Source organism: Octopus bimaculoides, chromosome 20 (genome assembly GCF_001194135.2).
Source record: "Octopus bimaculoides isolate UCB-OBI-ISO-001 chromosome 20, ASM119413v2, whole genome shotgun sequence".
Taxonomy (NCBI): Eukaryota; Metazoa; Mollusca; class Cephalopoda; order Octopoda; family Octopodidae; genus Octopus; species Octopus bimaculoides.
In genome coordinates, this window is record NC_069000.1 from 14,625,378 (window position 1) to 14,630,664 (window position 5,287).

The following is a 5,287-nucleotide window of genomic DNA, read 5'->3' on the forward strand; positions in this document are numbered from 1 at the left end:
TGTTTCAGTTAGTGGAATAGTTTCATTTTTAAAGTGAAAGTATTTGACATGAGTGTTTTTGTTTCACTTTTGACACGTAATACTTAAATAGTGGAGGAGATATTATGTTGCCGTGTGCTCGAACTCTGCAAGAAGTTAATAATTTTTTTTGACTAAAACACAACTGGAACCCTAAGTAAGGCATGTGTAAAATTTGAATGAAATTGGTTGCGTAGTTCTCGAGTTTTAGGGATTCACACAGACAGACAGACAGACAGACAGACAGACAGACAGACAGACACACATTCTCATTTTTATATATATAGATAACAAGTAAAATATTGTTTGATGATATAAAAATATACGTATTCTGTATCTTATATGGAAAGTGTTTTTTCTAACTTATGGACAGCTAACAGATTACCTACACACACACACACACACGTTTCTAAAATGCAATTAGGAAATAAAGAATTGCAATTAACCTCGCTAACAAGAAATGAACCAGACAATTTCTAAACGACCACCACCGACAACACCACCCTAACACAAAATTTCAAAAATATATTCAAAAATATTTTTGTCAAGTTTTAATAGATTATTGTCAACGTCTCAAGAACAGCTGCAACTCTTCTCAAATTTAAAGATAACACTGAAACAAAAAAATATGTTTAAATCACACTGTTAGGTATTTGGGTGGAAGTGGGGGGGGGGAGTCTTGTTTAACTATAACAACCCTTCCACATGATTGAATAAGTAACATGCAACAACGGGTATACCTCAACGTACGTTGGTAGTAGGTTCCAAGATACGTGACGTGACACAAAAATTACGTAACGCGAAAAGACAATTTAAAAAAGAATGTTAAGTTATAACTAAATTCATTAACTTTTAGGTGGATGTGTGAGAAGAAGTTTGCTTCCCAACTACAGGGTTCTGGGTTCACCCACACAACGCAGCACCTTAGACAAGTGTTTTCTACTGCAGCCTCGTACTTATTTTATCGACCTCAAAAGGATAAAAGGTAAAGTCGACCTCGGTGGAATTTGAACTCAGAACGTAAAGACAGACGAAATACCGCTAAACATTTTGCCCGGCGTGCTAACGATTCTGTCGGCTCGTCGCCTTTGAATAGTTTAATACTGAAGTGTAGCCAGAGAATTGTGTAAAAAAAATTACAGTAAGTTGAATTTTTCCAACGAACGAATAAAGCATTTCGGAAATGAAACTCAACAGGCTTTGACTAAGAATTAATATTGTGACATGTTCTTAACACTCATTATGTGATCAATATGACCCAAAGGATTTATCGAAGTAATAATCAGCAACTGATAATTATAAGCTTATGATTTTAATATTATCACATTATTATAAGATCGATGTTTTCTCCCGAAAACAAATCATCAAGAAGTGTTGGCTTAATTGTTATTTGCTAATTATGAAACATCCGCTAGATATTGAGATGATTTTTTTATAAATTGAGAATTTATGCTGTATGATGTTTGATATACCTGTATTTGGCCACATTGGCCAGTCTGAGTTATTTTAAATTACCTTGGCCATAAATGAGTTCTACACTTTTTTTCGAATGAGTCTAAATCCCATGACTACTAGAGATAGGTCGGATGATTGTCGAGCCGATGACGCTTATTGAAACAGAAATACGCGTCCACGATTGTCTTCTAATCACCAGATAACAAGCCTGTCTTTTTCCTTTATGGCATGTCAGCTTTTGAGAAATCCTTGAGTCTAGAGATTATCTCTCCTTCTCGAGTGGAACTGGTCTTAATTGTCATTCAGTATTTATGGTGTATCCTCTAGAAGCGGAAATAATTTTTAAAGTTGAAGAATTTATATTGTTGCTATTTAATACATCTATTTGTCTGTGTTACCCAACGACCCAGGATACATATATTTAATTAGCATCACAATACAGTCGTGACTAAAAGTTTGGAACATTTTTTCAAAAATTAAAATTGTTATGCTCAAAGTACAATTCAATTCAAATATATACAACGTATATATATGGGCATTTAATATAAAAATTCTAATTTTAAGACCTATGGTCCAAACTTTTTGGCCACGACGGTATATGGATGTTCTAATTAACCTTTAAAATTTAAATACTTAAAATGATCTCTACTTTTTAGTTGCATCAAAACTATTAATCTGGCATTAAAATATTCCCCTTAAGTCGTAATTTGCAATTAGAAACTCACTTATTCCATCGAAGGACGTAAAGACTATTCGGTAGGTGACACTAAGAGACAAGATAGTGTGAACCATTTAATAGTTTAAACGAGTCTTTTCAATCAACATGTTAACATAATACGTTTGTTAAATACGCGATCACGTTTGCTGTATAGGATGTGTATTAAATATTATACAATTGTTTGCTGCCATAGCAGAGTTCTGAATCTATTAATGATAGTGATGATAACAACCCAAACGATTGCCCCAATTACAATCATAAGTAGAACAGTATTACGAGTATAATAATGACCATAATGTTAGCGAGCTTAGAACTAACACAATAACAACAATTTATTATTACACCAACAACAATGAGCTTATTGTATACAATGCCCATGTTTACTACAGCTCGTTGGAAAAGGGTAAAAAAACGGGACAAAAAAGAATCAACAATGATAGCCAAAGTAAACAGGTTAAAACCCGAAACGGAAAAATGAATGGCAAAAAAGCTACAAAGAGGAAAGGGTGCGTAGGCACTCAAGGGCAGTGCAAATTTAGGGAAGCATGGAACTTTGTAAGGATACAGTATCCTGACAGCCAACAACTAACATGGTTAGTTTATTTTATTTTATGAGCATGGTCACGAATGGTGGTAGAGGTGTTGAATTCAAAAAGGTGATCAAAATTATTGATAGAAAGCTGGGGGATACTTTCACAGGCTTCTTCCAAGCCAGATGTTTGATATCGAAGCCTTAGTGTGTTGATTACCAGAGAAACAAGACTTTCAAGTTATGGTCAGAGAATGACGGGAGGGCATTCGTCTAGCGGCTTGTTTCTGGACAGCTTCCAGCAATCGGTATATTGGAAAAGATTGGGGGTTCTGGATTGACGATGCAAAGTCTACGTGTGACCGTACCTTAGCCATGCATATTTTTTAATAGATAGCCGGTGAGTGGTTGATAAAAGTCTTATCGAGTAATACTTTCGGTCTTTTTCGACGATTTTAGACATATAGCTTGCCAGTCAGAAGTCCATTGCTGCCAGATAAGATTGCTTGAAAGCTCTATAGTGTTATAGGATTCGTTCTTTTTGTCTCAAGCTACAGAATAATATTGTGTGCATATTTTAATACAATAGACTATTTCAAGATTTCCCTCTCCTCAGGGACATATAGAGAAATAAGAGAGAGAGAGAGAGAGAGAGAGAGAGAGAGAGAGAGAGAGACAGCGACAGAGACAGACAGACAGACAGACAGACAGAATGAGGAAGGAAGAGAACGAGAGAAACATTAACTCTTTAGCATTCAGATTTCTTTGTCAAATATAATGCTAATTTATTTACATGGTTTTGAATTAATCGTAGCTTTGAGATTTCAGTCATGTGATTATGTATTTTTAGAATGACATTGTAGGGTAGGTGTAAGGAGTTGGATCAGGTCAGTTTGAACATAAAACAGGTCGAATATATGGGCCGGATATGGCTGGATTAAATGCTAAAGGGTTAAATGCTGGATAAAATGCTGGATTAAATGCTAAAACATCTGATTCAAATAAGTCAACGTCGAATCAGCGATGCCATATACGCGGCGCTAAAACAGCTTTGGCAAAACGTCTCATAATTCTCATGGGTGGAGCAGTCAACGAATTGGTAAGTTTTATCAAATTAAGACGGTTTTAAACTTTTAAACTTTTCTAACATAAAAGCAAAGAGAGAAAAGTTATATCGATGCACGCTGTCTTCTTTCTCCTCATCAACAAAAAGGATATCGGTCAAAACATTTTCACTAATATTTTTCGTTGAGTATGTTGCTAGCATTTGTCTGTTTAAGAACCGTTCTCTTAATCTACGTTTTCGTGTTACCTTATATTCACTCCTTTCATTCTATTTGAATTGCGCATTTCTTAGAATCAAATTGAATGACCTATTATATTTGATTTGTGAACTACATGTTCTCATTGATTGTTTATGTCTGAGTCATATCACAGTTTCTCCAGGATCATTTCTACAGGTATGTTTAACTGTCTTTCTGTTGTGTTTTTTTTTTCCTGTGAATTCGTGTGTTTGTTTGTATCTGTGCGTTATCGTATTTATTTAACGGTTTAATACGTGCACTTCTGTAAACATACATACATATATACATACGTTTGCTGTGCTTAGAAGTGGCATGTGTATGTGTGTGTGTGTGTTGAAATATTTCCACCAGTTGCTTCTTCATATTTTGAAATGTTTTAAATGGGTAAGGTTTACGTAAAGGAAGTGTTTCCTTTTAAATATTTTCTTATATATATTACAGAAACTTAAAATGTACATATTTAATGAATTTCAAACTATCCCTTTATTATTACACCTTACACACACACACCCTGGCATATCCGTATATATATATATATATATAAGGTATACAGACATTCACGAAATATTGGCATATCAAGGTAACTTGCATAAGATACTTGAACTTAAGGTGAAATATTTGCATTATAGTAGAAGGACATATTTACTGGTACCAAAGTACATCTCTCCTGGTAACTGATTTCGCTGAATGTGAAATTCTTTAACCAGTAGTATACTATGTTACTGTTAACTACATAGTAATATAAGCTGTTGGTATTGCTGCATTACATTATAATCGTGATACAATGCATGACCTCATTATACACTTGACCTTACTCTCTCTTTTATATGTATAAAAGTATAAAAACTCATCCACTTTTAGATTTCACCCTGTGCTATCCAGTAGTAGTATTATACGCACTTCCAGGTTTGCATTTGGGCATCTGTCGTGTGTGAATAGATGATTGAAAGAAAATTTGGAATCAACAAGAAGTGGCTACTACTAAGTCCAAAGACAGAGAGGATGCTTTTGAAGCATAGAATTTGAACTTACGGAGACAATATTTACATATCGCCTGAGGAAATACAACTAGGTCTCACAATGCAGGTAAACGGTTGCATAATCAAGTACTTGGACGCCTGGAGAACTATGATGCGTAGAAACAATTGTAGTGATTGAAAATAAATGTCCAACCGTCCTTGTTGACTTCAATTTTTTTTCAATTACACACACACACACACAAATATATATATATATATATATATATATATATATATATATATA

General features: G+C 34.3%; 1 protein-coding gene across 4 annotated transcripts in view; it reads left to right on the plus strand.

Annotated features, from left to right (window-relative positions):
- Positions 1-5,287, plus strand: part of LOC106872148 (monocarboxylate transporter 12) — a 40,558-nt gene that overhangs the window by 16,094 nt on the left and 19,177 nt on the right. The window contains exon 1 of one of the 4 annotated variants that reach the window (XM_014919025.2): positions 3,660-3,819. The exons of 1 other annotated variant lie outside the window; for it this stretch is intronic. The gene's annotated coding sequence lies outside the window, so the exon portion shown is untranslated. Of the gene's footprint in view, positions 1-3,659; positions 3,820-4,055; positions 4,181-4,281; positions 4,409-5,287 lie in introns of those variants that run through there. 2 more of the 4 variants (XM_014919023.2, XM_052975120.1) reach the window with 2 other exon arrangements.